Source organism: Mesocricetus auratus, unplaced genomic scaffold (genome assembly GCF_017639785.1).
Source record: "Mesocricetus auratus isolate SY011 unplaced genomic scaffold, BCM_Maur_2.0 Super-Scaffold_100007, whole genome shotgun sequence".
Taxonomy (NCBI): Eukaryota; Metazoa; Chordata; class Mammalia; order Rodentia; family Cricetidae; genus Mesocricetus; species Mesocricetus auratus.
The window spans coordinates 70,387,899-70,408,055 of record NW_024429191.1 but is presented as its reverse complement, the minus strand read 5'-3'; the positions used below and the strand labels follow the sequence as shown (position 1 = coordinate 70,408,055).

Here is a 20,157-nt window from a genome sequence, read left to right as displayed (position 1 = left end):
CAATTGCAGACAGAGAAAAGCAAACTCTCAGAGATTTAATTTGCTCTCTTCTTTTTTTCCTTTGCAACACAGGTAATCTTCCTTATTCTTTCCCAACACTTTTCACACTCTGGGGAGTCCCCAAAGCAATTCAACTGGTTTACAAGTCTGCTCTACACTGTAATTTGGATTGACAAACACTGCACAGTTGCAGACACTACCTAATAGGTCTTTTCGTCTGCACCATTCCCTCGTCTATTTACTTATCATCTCAAATGTTTACAATTCAGTAAGAGGTCATAGAAATTTATTGAACCTATTCTTTTTCTTTCTTTTTTTTTCCTTTTCCCTTTAAAAAAGATGTTATTTTAAGTTTCACCTTTAGCTTCCTCTAATTTTTAGAATGGTTCTTCCGGGCTTTCATTTTTTGAATTGCCTACTGACTTAATCTCTTCTAGAGCCAAGTGCTTGGAAATTCTTGGGCTTTTGGTTGGCACTTGCTTAGCCTTCAAGAGCTTAGGGTGGAGCCTCTTCCTATAGAGTTGCTGCCTGAGCAGCTGTCACAGCTAGACCATATCTAGTTTCCTCTGTGGAAAGCAATCTGCTCCCTACCAGCAGCTCAGCATTGCAGCCACAGCAGGGCAAGCCCTGTAGGAGCCGGATGACATTAGCAGGGAGAGGGACCCAGCAGTGTGGTCTCCATCAAGGGTGAAGACAACCCTTCTGTAGCATTTTTAATTATGAGTCATACTTAGGAAGAGGCCTGATAGTGCCCACCCAAGTGCCTGCTCAGGGCAATCAATCATAAATTCATTGTGAATCATATTTTGCAATTGGTTCCCACCTGACTCTTTTCCTTACATTTCTTTTCATGAGGATTTTAATGTCTGACCCATGCTTTTCTGACTTCCCATTTGTTCTTTCTTATACATAGAAAGAATTTCCTTGTTAATAGTAGAGCCAAAGTTTCTGTGCTTTGTTGCTGAACTTGCCTTAGGTAAAATCTTCCCAAAGTGGAGGGAAAAAAATGACCTATAAGTTTCAAATTAATTTGAATGTCTTTGTCTTGTTTCACACTTTAAAGGTAGAATTCCATAAGGAATTCTTCACAACTCCTAGAACAATATCTTACATATATTTTATGGTCAATGAGCAATTATTTGATATACAAGTATAGATTTGTCTGTAGAGTGACCTCTTTAGTTTTTATGGATAAATACTGCCTTTTGTTCAACACAGAAACTGTTTTATATTGACTCTATGCAATAAACTAGACACTCCAGTCATACAAGATTCATCTCAGTACTTGGTCTGAACAACTATTTTCAACCTGGTATTCCTTAATCACAATAAGATGTTTTGTGTGTGTCACATCCACTCTGTCATCTCTTAGATGTGATTTTCCTACAGATAATCCGAGCTCTTTTGAATTGCCACTTGCTTTTAGCATGTTAAGAAGCTACCTCAGTGGAACTCAACACAGCATCCTCTTTCCTCTTTTTATTGGTCAGGCTTTGGATACTGTGAAAAGCTAACTGGACTTCTGCGAGGAGCCTCCGAGCATTCTTAATGATACAAGCATCAGTTATATAGATTAGAGGGTATGTAGGGTTAGACGCACACTGTTAAGAAAATGGGTATTAAAAGTCTGAGTCCTATGAAATGTAAAGTGTTTTCAAGCCAGGCTCCTATGCATCAATATAAGATCTTGTTTATAAGATTGTTACTGTGAACCCCACACTTGGGTCATAGGATGTGGGAAAATCAAGGTGGTAGTGACTAAGAATATTCATCAATGTAGTTAATTTTCATAGTAATAGAAGATGCTACACGGGCTTTGGTGGAGTAAAAAGTAATTAATAATTTTAAATAAAGTTTAAATGAATGATTCTTCCTGTTTAATATATATATATGTACATATATACATATATATGTGTATGGCAAAAATGTACATTAATTCAGAATTTCCCTTGTGGGAACTTATGTTTTCCTTTTACAGTCTCTTCAATCTCAAGTTTTGTGGGACTTTTATGACAATCATCTTTCATTTTCACCCTCAAGTTGGATTCTACTTATTCAAAGGTGCAGGAGATGCAACCCAAAGACTTGTGCATGGTGGTCCAGTGCTGTACCACAGACCTATGCTAGCAGCTCTATTTTCATTGTTATTCTATGCCAAGAGCTCACCATGTCCCCTAGGTTTTACTTAAACACACCAAATAGCTGAAGTAGTCATCACAAACTTGTGATCCTCCAGTCTCTCTCATGTCACTCCCTCCACACTGTTAAAATTACAGTTGTGTATCACTAACTCAGTGACTTTTGTTTCCAGGATAAAAGTATTTAAATAGTAAACATAAACCATTGGACATTTTTATATCTGTTAATTACATGGCAACAATCCATCAGATATAACTCCAGCCCTCACTGAGTTCATTTTTTCATAAAAACATTGGGACTGGTGAGATGTCTTAAATGGTACAGTATCTAGCATGGAATCATGAAGACCTGAGTTCAGATCTCTAGCACCCTTGTGAAAACTGGGTGTATGGTGCCAGGTGTAGTGTACTTCTCTTTCAGTTGTTGGTCAGTGATGTTCCAGAGACTCCCAAAATAATGGCCTATTGCTATTGATCTTGGTTGCCTGACAGAGATTGTCAGACACTACTGCTGAAAACATGGCATGGTTTGGTCCCAGTTTATGGAGAAATCAAGTTGATAATGACTAGAATGTTTTCCTTGATGGATAACGTCCTTTGAATTACAGGTGCTTTGCAGGCTTGGGGTAGGGAGAAATCATCAACAATCTTAACTAGCTATAAACCCCATGAGCTATAATAATAACCAGCATTGGGAAGATATGGTTTCAATACTGGCATAAGTGTTATGGTGATAACCAACAGGTTTTTGTAAATCTTTTAAAAATATTTGCTCCACGGAAGAATATGTATGCCTCATACCGTAGGTCTGACTCAGATCTATGGTGGAAAAACTCAGATGCACCACCGGTGAACCTACTATGATTATTCTGCACAGTGGACCTAGTATCCAACCACTCCTCAAGGTTTTCTTTCCATATCCACAGATTTGTGCAGCCTTTAGATCCTCTCAAAGAAGTGGAGGAAGGGAAAACAAATCTTTTCAGAAATAATTTTTTAACTATTTGTTTTGACATGTGATGCCTCCAAATAATTTTTTGAATAAGAGATATTCAGTTGCTCAACTTTCATTTCCACTGTTATACCGGCATTAAGCAAAGCATCTTCTGGATATTATCTAGCTATTGCACTCATATGATCATGACTGCTTTGGGTACCTGGCACCCTTCCATCATGGATATTGAGGTGCCTTGGGAGGCCTCATTCTCTCAATAAACGTATTTTGACAGTTAAGTGTTTGCTGTGTAATAGAAGTAATTTTCTACACTTCTGTAATCAATGATTATTTGCCTGAGTTCCAATAAATACCTTCCCACTATTGCTCAAGCAAGTGACCTTAATTTCAATCAGTGAGTCATAAAAGAAGAAAGAAAAAAGAAAAACTTGGAAATAGGAAGAGAATTGTTAGGGAATTCCGGAAGAAGTTTCAACTGACATGAGAGAGGAATCAGAGAAGGTGATGAGGGTGTGTCTATGCAATGTTTCAGCAGCAGGGTCTGTTAACAAGGCTCTGTCAGGAAACCAAGAACAGTGGCAATAGGCCATTATTTTGGAGGGAGTCTCTGGAACATCACAGATCAACAACTGGAATCGAAGAATACACCACACCTGGCACTGTACACTCAGTTTTTACAAGGGTGCTAGAGTATTTGTTTTATTTTATAATGCTTTTATTTGAAATAGTGTGGTGACATTGTGTATGATCTAATAAAGCTACTGGATCAGAATGCAAAGCTAGTCATAGTGGTTAGCTATAGAATCTGGGCAATGGTGGCACACAACTTTAATCCCAGGACTCAGGAGATAAGCAGATGTATCTCTGAGTTCAAGGTCACTCAGGGCTACACGAGAGTGAATGAGTCTAAAAGAATAACAGAGCTCTCACGTTTAATCCTAGGCCTAACGAAGAAGAAAAGTTAGTCTTAGGCAATTGGTCTTCAGTCACATTGAGGAGACCATTGTTGTCTAAGGTTCTAAGGCTAAGGGGAGAGTAGTGCAGGTCAGAGCACTGGCAGAGGTGAGAGCTAGTGAATGGCTGTTTTGCTTCTCTGATCTTCAGCTTGAACCCCAATATCTGTCACCAGGCTTTATTATTTGTGTTACAAAATAGAATTCCATCTACTTCTCCCCTCTGTTTCTTCCCTCCAGCCACTTCCAGCAACCTCCTTTTGAACCCTTCCATACCTCTCGTTCTCAAATTGATAGCCTCGTTTTCATCGCCCCCCCCTTTGTGGGTATGTGTGCATGAACATACACCAAATCTGCTGAGTTCATTTTTGTGATTTATGTCTGTATGGTTTTAAAGCTGACTCACTCTGCATTGAACAACCAATAAGGAGGCTTTGCCTGGGAGATGCTTATTCTCCTTTCAGCAGCCATTAGCTGCCTGTAGTTTTATGCCTAGGAGTGGGACACTGTGAAATCTCCCTTCCATGTTAACTTGCCCATTCATATTGCTGTTGTTCCTTTTTTGTTTATGTAGCTGTTTCTAGGAGAGACTGTTTCAGTGCAAATTTCCTGGTATCTGCATTCATCTGGCCCCTAGGTTGCATTTGTTGTTCTATAACCCTTTATCACAAATAAACTCTTCTAAAATACTGGATACCAGTTTACCAAAAGAGATATTACAATAATGACAGGAAGATGGGAGGAAGAAACAAGGAGGACTAAGGGCAGAGGAGAGGGAAGGAAGTGGAGTGAAGGGGGAAAAGGAAGAAATTAAGAGGAAAGGGGAACATAATGCTACATTGTTGCTAACTGGGGAGTTGTTCCTAAAAGCACCAGGAGTCCACACACCATGCCTCTGTTACTAAACTGTTTCTTCCCAAGTCATGCCTGCAAAGTGAGGGAGTCCAGATTCAGCTCAAAAGTAATTCTGAAACATAGTTTAGTGAAAAAAAATCAATATCGTTCAGTCAATCATATTTCAAGTCACTGCAAAGCTATGTTCTCTGTAATAAAGTAGGTCATCTTCTTCTCAATGAGATGAGGCAAGTAGTCTTGGGCAGAGATAAGAAACAGTAATACACTACAGTGTTTAGGCCAATCAATGCACCTCTCTAACTTGAAAGCCACCAAATAAACAATTGATACCCTGCAGGCCCAGCACTTAAGGAAGCTCCAGGCAGCTACCAGGCCAGCCATTTATTTCCATTTCCAGACCCCTTCAGAACATCATTAACACCAGGGAAGCATTAAGACTGCAAGCAGGACAGATTCACATCTGCCTGGGTAACTGTGAGAGCTAATCTTTTTGAAACACCAGAGAGCTACTTAGCATTTCTCTTTTGCTGATGGCATCACCCTCACCAGATTGACTCTAAACATCACTGCCAGAGGGGTTGCTTCTGCTTTGTTCTTATCCATGGGAAAACTTTCATTTCTCCCTATAGAGAGCTAGCAGAGACTGACTTTGTATTCCAAATGCAGCTGATGCATTTTCAAATCACTTATTCTTCTTATGAAAAATAGGAAGTGTGCTAACAACATGTCATACAAGACAGACCCCAAAGTGACAGTCAAAATGGTGTCTTAATATGCCTGCTCATATGCATACTTAAATGTACTATTCTATTCTTTTTATTCATCCCCCAAAGATAAATGGTTTGGATAAATAACCTTAGTTTTTTTCTCTTCTTTCCTTTTGCTTATATTGTCAAGCTTGGTAAATCTTTTAGCAGCTGTCAGAGTAAATTTATTACCAAAGATGTCTATATCCTTATGTAACCCAGAAGGAAAAGTCCTGGTGATGGGTTTTATTTTACCCCTTTGCAGACTAAATATCTAGCATGATTAGGATGCAAGAAGCAGAGTTGGCAGTGTGAAACCTCCAACTGCTATCCATTATGCAGTAATGAATCAAAACAGATTGTCTGAAATTGCAACACTTGAAACTTCCCTTTAGTCACATAACTGAAACTACAGGCAGGAAAGGACTATCACATCTGGAATTGCAGATACACACATTTGAAGATTAAGAATGCAGTGCATTCCAAGAAAAAAGAGTAAAGCAGATTCCCTCTTAGGATATGACTTTTGTTTAAATCATACAAACCAAAAACAAACAAAATAGTTTTCAACATTCAATGAAAAATACAGAAAACAGAGGAAAACACCATCTTTTTTTTTTGAGCATATAAACATCTGCTTCCTTTGGAGTCCCGAGACTCCAGAAAGAATTCTCCAGAATTTCTGAGTGTGATGAAAGGTTGCACAGCTAAAGTGATTTCGAATGAAAACAGTTTCATACATATCAAAATTAAAATAGCATAGCTAATATGTGCACTATCATAGATTCATATATACTCATTAAATGTCTTTAATTATTACAAAATTATCCTGCAAATAGATAGTCTGTGGAAGTATTCAATCTGTATATTCTCAATGAGATATCAATTTTAAAAAGGAAAGCACTGGCAAACATAGCTAGAACATCCGTTAAATACTTAAATACTCAGAGATAAACATTTTCTAGAAGTTATAAAGCAATTTTATAAAAAAGTTTGTCTAAATGTGTGTATGTATATATACTTAACATATTAAATATCGATAGTAATCTGATATGATTTGAATTCATAGAATATGATCACGGTCCTTTTAAAATTATAATTTAGACCAAAGTTACCAAATTATGATCTATGTCATAGAGCCAGCATGCTACTTCTTTTGGTAGTTTTATTATAACCCATTCATTTACAGTTACTTTTGTGCTGTAAAATCAGGCCAAGTAGTTGCTGAAGAGACCATATGGCTAACAAAATTGGATACTTTTGTCCTTTATGATGTATCCCTTTTTCAGAGATAGCTTGCCAGTTCTTACTGTAGGTGGGTTTAAGGGGCTAGATAGATTAAAAAAAAACCTACTCTGATGAGCACCCAATATTTGTGAATTTGTGTCTCAGTTTCCTCTTCTCCCTCTCATTTTGTTGTTTTGGTATGTAGTTGAGTATGGTCTTGAACAACTGATCTTCCCGTCTCCTTTCTGTACAAGGATTACAAGCATGCATTATGACAACCAATTTTCTGCATTGTTGAGGATTAAAACCAGACCTCATGCTTGCTAACTGTTTACTGAGCTACATCTCCAGGCTATTTCACTATTAAAACATAAATAAAAAACCAACCAAACAAAAACCCAAAAAACAGCACTGACATTATCCAACCAGGATTAGTGAATTAAATGAGTTCATTATATAGACCTCTAGATCAATGGCTGTATGTAGTAATATATACATGACCTACTCAAGAGTTAGAATGTTCTTACAGGAAGCACTATTTTTTGGGGGGTGTTCTTTTTTTAAGATCTATTAATTAATTAATTAATTATTATGTATACAGTGTTTTGTCTTCATGTGTGACTACACACAAGAAGAGGGCACCAGATCTCATTATAGATGGTAGCGAGTCACCATGTGGGTGCTGGGAATTGAATGCAGGACCTCTGGAGGAGTAGCCAGCCAGTGCTCTTAAGCTCTGAGCCATCTCCCCAGCCTCCTTTTTTGGGGTTTTCTGAGACAAGGATTTTCAGTATAGCTTTGGAGCCTGTCCTGGAACTCTCTCTGTAGACCAGGCTGGTCTTGAACTCACAGAGATCTGCCTGTCACTATCTCCTGAGTGCTGGAATTAAAGGCAGATAGACAATGTCTGCCATAGTTTCAGAAATGGTCAGAAGTCTACATAACTATCACAGGATTCATTGAGTTATCTGCTAAAAACGAAAGAGAAAAACCCTCTGAGGTAGCCCAAGAGATGCCAGGAGAACAGGAAGGATGGAGCAGAAATAGTCAGGAAGTCCTTTCTCACTTTCACAACTTTCTGTATGGTGTCAGTATAAGAAAGGTCTTGAGAGTTAATCTGTGCACTTATGCACCATTTAAACTCGCAGCGATAATAGCTTTCTAATTAGCTCCCTTTGTTTCTCTCATGGCTACCTGGGCTACAACTCCTTAAACAACCTTGAGCCTTCCTAATTTGCTTCAGTTCACTTCTTTAGAGGTCTAGGAACAGCATGCTCTGTAAAGCTGTAAATCCTGGAGCAAACAATCCCCTGGATGACCAGGGTAATTACATCTACATTCCTATTCTGCAGCTTCTCCCATGCAAGCCAGCAGAGAATTATGTTGTACTAGGCAAATTTCATCAACATTTGCATAGAAATTACCTTTCTGTTCACTCTTTAAAAAATATGGTCAAAGAGAGGCTTTTCAGTTGTCCACAAGCAAGGATAGATTATGAAAAGTCAATTTTAGTGATTATTTGTATATAACTGGTACCGTGATTGACACATTTATATATGTTGTACTTTATCCTTGTAATATCTCCTTGATATAAACTTTTTTTGTTTCCATTAGACAAAGAGAGTCTGCACCCCTAGAAAACTGGACTAACCTAACTTAGAAAGGCAGCTTGTTTTCCATTTTGTATATATGGATTTAAATACCACATAATCCCCACAAAGTGATGCAATTATGACATTTTAATTTCAAAAATTAAAAATCAATTGAAGCAAGCTGTAATAAAAACAAGTCACTGAAAATAAAGTAACAATAAAAATCTAATAATTTTAAATGGAAAACAGAAAAAATGAACATTCAAAATGTAAATTTACTGTGTCCAATATGCTGAACAGGCATAGCCTGCAAAATGGAGAATTATAACCCATCAACAAGAGCAAAATGTGGTACTGATAAAAGACACATTAATGACATAGACAGCGAGACAGACATACATGAGTATCAAAGAGCTTGCACATTCATGTTCAGGGGGTATGAAGATGAGTGGATTGAGTTTGATTTTTTTTTTTTTTGGTTTTTACCAGACAGGGTTTCTCTGTATTGTTTTGGAGGCTATCGGTCCAGCCCAGCCTCGAACTCACAGAGATCCTCCTACCTCTGCCTCCCGAGTGCTGGGATTAAAGGCGTGCGCCACCACCGCCCGGCTGAGTTTGATTTTTTTTAACATATTCAAATTATATATAAAACAGAACAGTTACCAAGCAAGAACTATAGTTACAATATTTTGTCCATTAACATTTAGCAAGATTTAAAGAAAGTATTTTATTATCTATCCTATCCATGTGAGTCTAAAGTCTTATATGTAGCTTATCTTTTATCTTAACTAAGGAAAACTATAATTATAACTATCTGTCTTCAACTCCATCAAAGACCACAGAAAGATGATATATAAACAGAGACATCTCACTACTTAGAAGTTCCTCTGTAACATTGGGCATCCATCTTCAGCCCATAGGCCACAGTGTTCCTGGCAAACTTCTCAGCAAAGCAGGACATTTTAAACTCTCCTGAAAACAGAAGATCCAATGAAGAACAAGTGAAATAGTCTTTAGCAGTTGAGAGTGTGAGGTTTAAGACAAAACAAGTACTGTAGGAGTTCATATGTAAATTTAAATGAATAATGGAAAGTATGGAAACTTGGACCAGAAAATGTTGGGGAAAAACTATTCATAGGCAGAGCCCAGTGGCTTCTTGGACACTTTCTTGTAGAGAAACCCATATACATTTATGAATGAATGTTTATGCTCTCTTGGTCTTTGCATAACTGGCCATCATAAAAGCTAGTTGTTTAAAACAAATAACCACATTCTTTTTAAAACATTAGATGGGCAGCCAAACACATTTTAATTCTTTACATGTCCTATCTCTTCTTTGGTCATTTGGCTATCATCTACTAAATTATGCTGAGATTAAATAGTATAATACTTTTCAAAGCCTTCTTTTTCCCTCAGTAACTTATTAGACTCCTATTTTATAAAAGCATATCTCCTATGGCATTGCACATAGAATTTTATCAATGATTTATTTTTCACGTGTGTGTGTGTGTGTGTGTGTGTGTGCTACATGTGTGCAGGTACCTATGGAGAAAGCATCAGATTCACTTGTGAGTTGCTTGACATAAGTGCTGGGAACTGAATTCTGCTCCCTGGAAGACTGCAAGCCCCCTTTACCACTAGGCCACATATCTAGCCCACAGATAGTATGTTAAAGAAAATACAAGCTACATAACGAACTGAGTATCTCTTCATCTACACTGTAATGGAAAATATATGCCTGGTATTCTAGATTGCCTAGTATACATGGTTGCTTCTGATCACAAAAACTTAATGACTGCAAGTTTTGTCCTTTTACTTCAGAATTCCAGATACTGGAGTTTGTTGTGTTTAATATAAATATTTCAAGAAAGGAAAGGGCTAGATAATGAGTGCTACAGAGCAATTCAAATGACTCAGCCTAAGGGAAGTTTATATTACTTCTAATATCCACTTTGCTAGAAACTAATCTATATGCAACCTAAATGAGTTACAGTGTGGATGCTTACATAATTATTTACTGATTTCCAATAGTTTGTAGTACAGGATATCAGAGCTTGAAAGAATTCAGATTCAGTCAATAATCATATATCTAAAATTTTATAATATCCAAACAATCCCCATTTACATAGCGATAAACAAGATTTCATTGTAGAAGGTAAGGTCCTCTCATTTCTCTGGGAAAACTGAATTGATATATCATCTTGAAGACATTATTATTTGTACTTTTATGCTGAATGACAGGGGTAGATTCTGGGTTAAACCAGCCATATGAATCATGCTACAGAAAGTGCTAACTTTTTAACTTGAATATTTTGTCTTGTTGCTGTTGGATGATTTGAGTTTGTTATGTGGGAGTGGTGGGGAAGGAAGTCTTTTATGTACTTGGATCAAATATGTTTATAAAGATCTAAGCAATCTACCAAAACAAATCCTGTATTGAGGAAAGGAACCTACTTTAAAAATGCATGATTTCACCTCTGCTTACAAGGATGAACTTTGTCAAGGATTAAATCTGAAAAATTGTAGAGTCTGTGTTGTGATTCAGTTTAAGACTTGGCTTCTCCAAGTTCTTAGTTATGTATTCAGTGCTGAATTAAACCATGTCATGTCAAACTTCCTAAGATCCTTAAAGGGTTATAAAACGTTGTACGTGTCCCTCACTTTCTGGGAATGATCTTCAGACTCCTCAGGAGCGAGTTGCCTCTGGTAGAGTGTTCTGAAGGCTGCTGTCTGAGGAGATTTCAAGGGCCTTCCCTGCTGTCCTTTGCATGGTTATCTTTCTCTGATCATCTTCTTATACTCTTAATAAACTTCTCCCCCAGGCTTTAAATGGAAGTCTCTCCATTCTTTATTCTTGGGATTATGTAGGTTCTGTTTACTGTGCTCCCTTCTACCCCAGAGCCCGATCATGGCCTTGAGGTCCTCTCACTCTAAAAAGCCTCATGGAAGGGAAGTATGTGGCAGCTTCCTTTCTTGACAAATCAATGCTGCTCTCATTTTATTTAACATAAATATTCAAACCTAAGGTTAAGTAGATCTAACTTGCCACTTACTTTCACAAGCAGCAGAGGAACTTTTCTATTTTGAATATTAGTTTTTATTGTCATTATAATACAATTTTTCACATGTGTAACAGTATATATTTAACAATTACCAGGTACTTAGATTGAAGAAGTCATCTGCATAAAAATGGCTTCAGTAAACCCCCCTGGGTATCTCTGGAGAGAAATAAATAAGTAAACATTATGGATACTCCTTTGTAAATCTGGGAGAAGGAGAAACAAATGAACAAACAAACAAACAAAAAACAAAATTACAAATGCACTTTGGACCAGGATCGGCTTTTAACCTTGGTCCTGTTGAAGGAGTTCCAACTCTCCGACTACCACTCAGGTCTTCATTTTTGCAACGCATTCTCAACTATAATCTCAAGGGCAAGGTAAGCTTAACATTTTTCATTTAATTCCTATTTGAGAAAAATCATTTTTTTCATGTTTTAAAATATTTCTTGGAATTTATTTAAGTGGATTTCCAGTAAAAAGGGAAACAGTAAACTCATAAAATAAAATGGTGCATCAGAGGAAATTAGGCTTTGGTGTACAGAAGAAATAATCTTGCAATATAGTTTCAAGACAGTGCCAAGTTGATATTATTTAGTAAATTCTTAGAAAAATATATAACTTACACTTGTTTGTCTAGCATCTATATGCATATATTATAATTCCACAGTCTAAAATTTGAAAGAGGAGAGTAAATTTGACTTTGGTAATTTTTAATTTTATTCTATCCAGAGATTCCTGGGCATTAGGAAAGAAATTTAGAGACATTGTAAAATTCTAGGGAACTGTTATTTTACTCTATAAGATGAGACTTTGTCACCTGGGGGATATATAGAAACACAGGGTCTTCAGATTGCCCAAGGTTTCCTGATTAAACTGAACAATTAAGAATCCTGCTGTTAGCCACTTTCCCTCTTTTCTGGATATCAGAAAGTCTTCTCATTTAACTGCCACGTCCCACTCTTCACCAATTACAGAAGAAAACAAACAGTACCACAATCCTCCATACTGGGTGGCAGGCGATTTGTCTTCTTTTTCATGGATTCAAGAAAGACTGAAGAGAGAAGTTACTGTGAAGAGTGTGTTTTCAATTCATTTCAGTTTAACATCACCGGATTCCCTTGCCCGTGCCTAACGTAGAAGGTAGGCATTTACACTTTGATGAATTAGCCTTATCGCTTAGAGCTTTATGACCGCTGTTCTCTCGAGATATCATTTCCACTTCCTGTTAATTCAATTTGATTCGAATCCTAAGGTTTAATGCACACCCATCACAACTCTCCTATTCAGCCTGCTCCTGGTTGCCATGCACTGTAGTGCTATAGTGTGCCTCTATTACAGTGTTTAATAACTTCCCTTGTTTCCATCTCTGGCCTCATTACTTTGCAGTCCTTTACATGAAACTGCAAAGCCGAGGCTTTATGCCTACCTCCTTCCAAATTGCCTGTCCTCCCAATATATTGTCACTTTCTCTGTCGTAGGCACCTCTCACCTCGACTTTGCTCTCCCAGTTATTCTTGGCACTTTGGGAAGCAGTGTTCCTTCTTCCGGGCCATTAACATATAAAGTGGGAAAAAATTAGCCTTAATATTGACCCTTGTGGTTCTCTATTTCTCAGTCTTCTAACTCCCAAATTGTTTCCACACTCAAATGCCCTTTTTATATTAGATAATGCAATTCTCTCTATGCCTAAGTATGGTATAAGAGTTGGATGAACTGTGTGTTATTTTTAACTATAAAAGCATGATTTAGCAAGTTTTTTATATATAATTTAATGAAGTGCAACCTTTAAAATATTTTTCTTGACTACAAATACTAGGGAAACATAATACCTAGCCAGTGCAGCTACAGAAATGATAGGGGGACTGTGAAAAGCCATTATTACACATGATTCCGCCACAATATCAGAGAACTTTATATATGGTAAAGGAGGGTAGCCTAAAGTGGCCAAAGCTGATTCCTAGTGAGGGAGTCTGATGACTGGCTTCCCATTTTCCAACAACAACAACAAAACCAACACAGCACCACTACTACCACCACCAGCAACACAAAACAAAAACACCTTATGTTTTATGAGTTTATTTTTAAAATAAACTTTATTATAAACTTGCAAATGAATAAAAACAATCCTGTTTAAATTACTTCCAAACAAGAATAAATATGGAACTAGCCTGTTCACAAATACTTGTTTGGTATATTGGGTTTGACAATAATTGTGGCAAAAATAAACAATGCCAAATAAATATAATAGGCATGATTGTGCCACCAGCATCAGGACAGTGGACACTGAAGAGAACCTGTGAGAAGGCAAGAGAAAGAATACATAATCAGACAGCAGTTATTAAAGCTGGAAGGGAAAATCTGGTTTAATATTTGATTCCGTAATTTCTGGACAGTTGCTTATTCTACCACTGAGCACTTAATATGAAAATGAAATATTAATATCATACCTCATTTTATTTGCTTGTATACTTATTTTTATACTTATTTAAATTATAAAGATATTATATAACCTTCTTAATAACAAACAGTGCCTTTTTATATAAGTAATGTAAAATTGTGACTTCTCTTAATAGAGTGAGATATATTGGAGAATACATGAAGTCTGTGTGATTAGGAGTCTTTTTATGCAGACTTAGATTCAAATGATATTAGAAGCATTGAAGAGAAAAGATGGGGAAAAAGACAAATTTTGATCCTCAGATTTTATTTGTTATCATTAACCTATATATTTATATAGCTTAGTTCCCTGGATGTCTGGATGTTGTGACTCAGGAACAAGAGAGCAGACATTATATTTAAACAGCGATATGTAATCTTTTCAATGAAAAATATTTTAAGTAAGAACACCTTTCTTGTATAAAAGCAGACAATCATTCTGCAAATATTTATGAAGAAAACAAAGTAAGCAATCACACATGCAATTGCTCATTGGAATTAGCAGAGACTTATAAGTGGTTCTTTCCTTATCTGCTTCTTCCTCATTTACAAGGACTCACTTTGGAAGCCAGATGACTGTGAACTTGAAATTTTCCTGCCTCTGCCTCTTAATTAAGTACCAGTTTTACAGATGTGTACCACAGTTACCAGTTTGAATTTACCCCAGCTACTAGAAATTCTCTAGACATTGTAGTACTGGCTGTCATAATAAACCCCAATATTTTGAATGAGTAACATGTAGCAATAAAATAAAATTTCATGTAAAATATAATAGACAATTATAAAAGAATTACACATAGATTTGAAATCGTTCAATGAAAAAAAAAACAACTTTGCGGTGCTTGTCCTATAGAAATCACCAAATACAAAAGGTGTTTGTTTTGTATTTAGTATAAATATGATTTTAGTTATTTTAAGCATGCTTAGAACAGGAAAGAATACTTGTAGCACATATCAATGCTTTTGTACAGGTAAATATTGAAAATCAGTCACCAAAAGTGAATGAACGAGTACTACAAAGAGAATTGGCACAGTCTTACAAATTGTCTTGCTCTAATTCATAATTCATCCCCACACAATGTAGGAGAGCCATATTGTCACAGTTCCATGAATGTTCCCACATGCAAAGAAGAGAGAACATCATCCATGTCACAGACCCCGGGATCACCCTGGTTTTACCACCATTTCTACCTTTTCCCATATAGTATAGACATAAATTATTTAACAGCTTGTGTCTCCTGAGCCACACATCTAAAATAAGGATAATATTACAAATTAACAAGAGGTTTGTTGTGGGGGCTCAATGAGTAGATTCATGTAAAACATTTGAAGCAATGCACAGATTGTAATAAACATCCAAAATATTACTTTTATTTCTCTTAAATTTCTTTAGCAATATTTTTGTTGCTGTTTATCTTTCTTAATTGCTTAAAAATTTCATTGAGTGTCAACTCCTGGTAGGTCTGTTTGTTTCAAACTCAGCACAAGAAAGAACTAAAAAATGGCTCAGTTCTTATTACTAAAACATTTTTTAACAGTAAAAGGATTACCAGTCTACAATTCACACTTCCAGAGAAACTTGGAAACAAGGAGGACACTAAGAGAGACTTACATGGTCCCCTGAGAAGGGGAAAGGAACGATCTTCTGAGCTAATTGGGAACTTGGGGGGAGGGGAAAGGGGGTTAGGAGAAAGAGGAGAGAAGAGGAGGTAAGAGGAGGATATGAGGGAGCAGGAAGATTGAGTGAGGGGAAGAATAGAGGAGAGCAAGAAAAGAGATACCATAATAGAGGGAGGTTTAAAGAGAAATCCAGCACTAGGAAATGTCCAGAGATCTACAAGGATGACTCCAACTAACAATCTAAGCAATAGTGGAGAAGCAACCTTAAATGACCTTCACCGATAATGCCCTTCACCTTATATGCCATCCTAGAACCTCCATACAGCAGCTGATCCAAAGCAGGAGCAGACACCCACAGCTAAACACTGAGCTGAACTCCTGGAATCCAGTTGCAGAGAGGGAGGAGTGATGAACAAAGGGGTCAAGACCACGCTGAAGACATCCGCAGAAACAGTTGACCTGAACAAAGGGGAGTTCATGAAGCCCAGACTAATAGCTGGGAAACCTGCATAGGACCAACCCAGACCCCCGATCCTGGGTGTCAGTTAGGAGCCTTGGGCAATCTATGGGGCCGCTGTTAGTGAATCTGTATGTATCCCTAGCACACGAATGGACTTTAGGAGCTCAATCCACATAGAGGGATACTCTCTCAGCCTAGACACACTGGGGAGGTTCTAGGCCCTGCCTCAAATGATATGACAGACTTTGAAGATCCTCCAATGAAGGCCTCCTCCACCTGGGGAGCATAAAGGGGATTGGATAGGGGTCAGTGGGGAGCAGGGGAGGAGGGTAGGGGGAGAGGACTGGGATTGACATGTAAAACAAGCTTGTTTTTAGTTTAAATTTAAAAAAAGAAAAAAATGAGTTGGAAAAACAGCTTGGTGGAAATGATTTAACATCACTGTAAACACCCTTTAATGTTTTTGCCAGAAGTGGCATTTTGCAAATGGCCACATTCCCAATTCCAAGCAAAACTGATACTCAATGAATAGAATAAGGGATTTAACATTTCTTTTTGAGGCTGGGTTACGTTTTCAGAAAACTGCTTAAAGTGATTGTAGGCACAGTTATGATATCAAGTGATGGGATGTCAGGTAAAGATACACAAAGAGGAAGGGAGCAGTTTTACAATTTCTGATACTTCACAAAAGTCAACACTAGCATCACTTATCAATAACTACTTTAATGTCTCCAGCCAAGTTAATTATGAAATATTTGACTACATGACAGCAACATCCCTGTTGTGAAACTGCATGGGATTGGGATGTATTAATTTTCTTGCTCTTGGAAAGGACAGGGTAAGTCAGTAGAGCAATCACAAAATATTACTATAGCATTGGAAGAGACAGGTGACAAGAAATTGTGTAAAATTCCAGAAGATTCTACAAGTGAATACCATAAATATTCTACCAACTTAAAAGCATATGCCCATTTGCATTGAAATTTCCTGATCCTTATGTTTTTGCCTGCCTTTCTGTGCATGTGGATGCACACACTCTGTGGGGCTTGCACATGCAACAATAAAACCTGTAATCTTATAGCCCTGTCATTTTGCCTATGGGTTGCTTAAATGTATTCACTTTTTAACCTTGTTTATTACTTCCAAATGATTTTGAAGAGCATTTCCTCCCATCTCCAAACCCACAGTCCATTTAAATCACATTCACTGCAGCATTTCACACACAATGGAATAGTCAGTCAACGACTCAGCCCAGAATGCAATGCCTCACAGTAAATTGGGAACAAATTACCCATGTAGTTCATGCACATTGTATGGGTATTGAACGAGGAAGCAAAGTTATGGTAGGAAAAAAATGAAGACGAAAAAGGAGCGCATCTGTGTATGTCTTAATGCTAAGTGCATTTGATAGCACAGTGTGGAGGCTGATTCTATCGCCTGGAAGAAAATGCATACATTATAAGAGAATCTTCAGTGATAATTTTATACCTGACTTTTTACAGATGGTCCCCATCAGCTTCTAATATCACAAATTGTCTTTTCTAAAACAGGATATGTTTCCTTTATTTCATGGGTATAAGTGTTTTGTGCCTCTATGTATGTGTACCATGTACATGACTGGTGCTCACTAACATCAGAAGAAGGCATCAGATTCCCTGGGGCTGGAGTTACAGATGGGTGAGCTGTAACTCACCCGGTTACATGTTGGTTCTAGAGTGAACCTGGGTCTTGGGGAATAGCAATAGTCCTCTTAGCTGCTGAGCCATCTCTTCAGACCCACATGTTTGTATCTTGACACCAGAATGCCTGCCATTTAGAGCCACATCATCAAAACAAAGGGTACACTTTTATTTGTCCTACTAGATTGTCCAAATCATTAAAACACATGTTTTTATTTTATGTGAATGGGTGTTTTGTTCACATGTGTATCTGTGCACAATGTGTGTGTTGAAAGCAGAAGTTCCAGGCCATCTGAAATTAGACTTACAGACAGTTGTAAGCTGCCATGTGAATGCAGGGAACCAAACCTGTGTTCTCTGGAAGTGCAGCCCATGTTCCTAACTGCTGAGCTCTCTCTAGCCACTCTATGTGATTTTATAGGTCAATCAATATGCAATATAGAAACCTAAATGATACTTTCACATAACTTAACAGTTTTATTATCATATTCTTACTATTATTGAAGACTCATAAACTTTATCTTCCTATTATTATGGGAATATCACTAGAATTAAGCATATCGTTGAAGACATGTTTGTCTATTCCCTCATTAGATGATAACTTTAAATCATTATATTTCTAATTATTAAAATAATAAAAAGTCACTAAAATCTTCAAAACCAAAAAAATCTATGAAAATAAATATATAAGGTGAGCAGTCCTATAGTACTTTTGCAGTTAGAATACCACTTTACGTAAACATTTGTCTTGTAGATTATTATTTCTAACGTTAGGGGATCTGAGTCACTAATAAAATAATAATATTTTTATCATTGTCAGTGGTGGTGTTGAGCACTGTCACACCAGGCAGATTTCCTTATGTTAGGACCATTTTCTCTTCCTGCAGGAAAATAAGAGCCTAAGAACATAGTAAGAACATATTCTATTTCCTCAAAGCTTGAAAGTTATCAGTCAGGACGAGGACTGTAACCTGGTACTAAATTTTATGCCTTGATGACTGTAATGTGTGTGTGTTTATGTATGTGTATGTGTGTGTGTATGTGTGTGTGTGAGCACATGCGTGCTTTCTTGATAGTCTGAGGTCTTGGTTGGTGCATTGGAAGAACATGGGATTTTTTTATTGATAAGTGTGAGATACAGTAATCAAAATGTCCTATTATGGTGGTGTCTTGTAGGTCAGCATACACTGGAAGGATTCTCAGTAGCTATGAGAAGAAGCTATGGTATCTTGACAAGGTGAGAGAAGAATGCCACTACACAATCCTCAGAGTGGAGAGTTAGTAGCATGTGACGCATCTAGAGTATTCAGTGCACATCTTAGAACATAGAGAAGGTCCAACAAATGTGAACTTCTGTTCTGTTAGTCTGTCTTCTTATATACTCACACACCTGTTTGCAATGGCCCTCACTGCAGTATTTATCCTCTGCTCATTTGAAAAAGAGACTGAGAAGTTATTAGACCATGAGGTGCTTGCTGTCAACCCAGCTGCCCATGGCTGTTGATCTCACCATGTCTTACAAATGTACCCTCAGGCCAAAAAGGACTGCAGAGATGAAAGGTCCACTTTATCCCTTAATTTCTTTTTTCATTCCAACACTGTCAAAATCAAACAAAATGCATTTAATATCGCTTAAGTCACAGTGCTATAGATCCAGGCTTACAGTGCAATGAATGGTGCAATAAAGCACAACCCAGCTACAAGGCATTACTATGCTTGGAATTATCTCCCTTTTGATTGTCTCTGGTGTAGAAAATGAATCTGAGATTCTTTTCCACACAGAAGAGGATTACATCCTGGGACATTCTAGAATTGACAGCTCTGGGAACAGCATCAGGAACAGACTGTTTTTGTCACTTGAATTCATCATTTTTCTTGCTGTCTTTTCTCATGCACTGTATAGAAAGTTCCAGAGAGAGAAGCGATTAGGCTATGAGGCAGAAAGGAAGAGGCTAAAGGACTCTCTACTTCAGTCTGTTTAGAAGACTATCACTTAACTTTAAATTTTAGATTTATATTTGGTTCAGACATAGAAGTTCCTAATAACTATATGGCATGCCTACCACGTACATGCCAATAAAAATAATGGCTGTGATGTTAAACATGTTTGTATATTGTCCTGTATGTTGTGACACAATTAATTTCAAGAAGAATTGAAGAACCTGGTTTTGAAGAGTCTAGGTCTTTGCGAAAAGGGCTGTAACTATAATCCTGAGTCCTCAACATGACACAAAGTACTATATGCAGCTAGGAAATATTAAAAGCAGGAGAATTAGTGTTCTCCATTGAAAGAGAACACTAAATAGTTATCCAATAGCAAATGGCCAGCTCTGTAAAGACACCAACAAGTAACATTATGAAAATGGGAAAAATTATATTTCATAATATATAGGTATATGCATGTATGTATGTAACAACAATTAATGAAGAATGA

The 20,157-nt window shown here is 37.2% G+C and overlaps 1 long non-coding RNA gene across 1 annotated transcript in view; it reads right to left on the bottom strand.

The window, feature by feature from the left end:
* Positions 1–13,602: 13,602 nt before the first annotated feature.
* LOC110341954 overlaps positions 13,603–20,157 on the bottom strand; it is a 107,383-nt gene continuing 100,828 nt past the window's right edge. The window contains exon 4 of the long non-coding RNA XR_005878074.1: positions 13,603–13,822. This is a non-coding gene — a long non-coding RNA (uncharacterized LOC110341954). The remainder of the gene's footprint in view (positions 13,823–20,157) is intronic.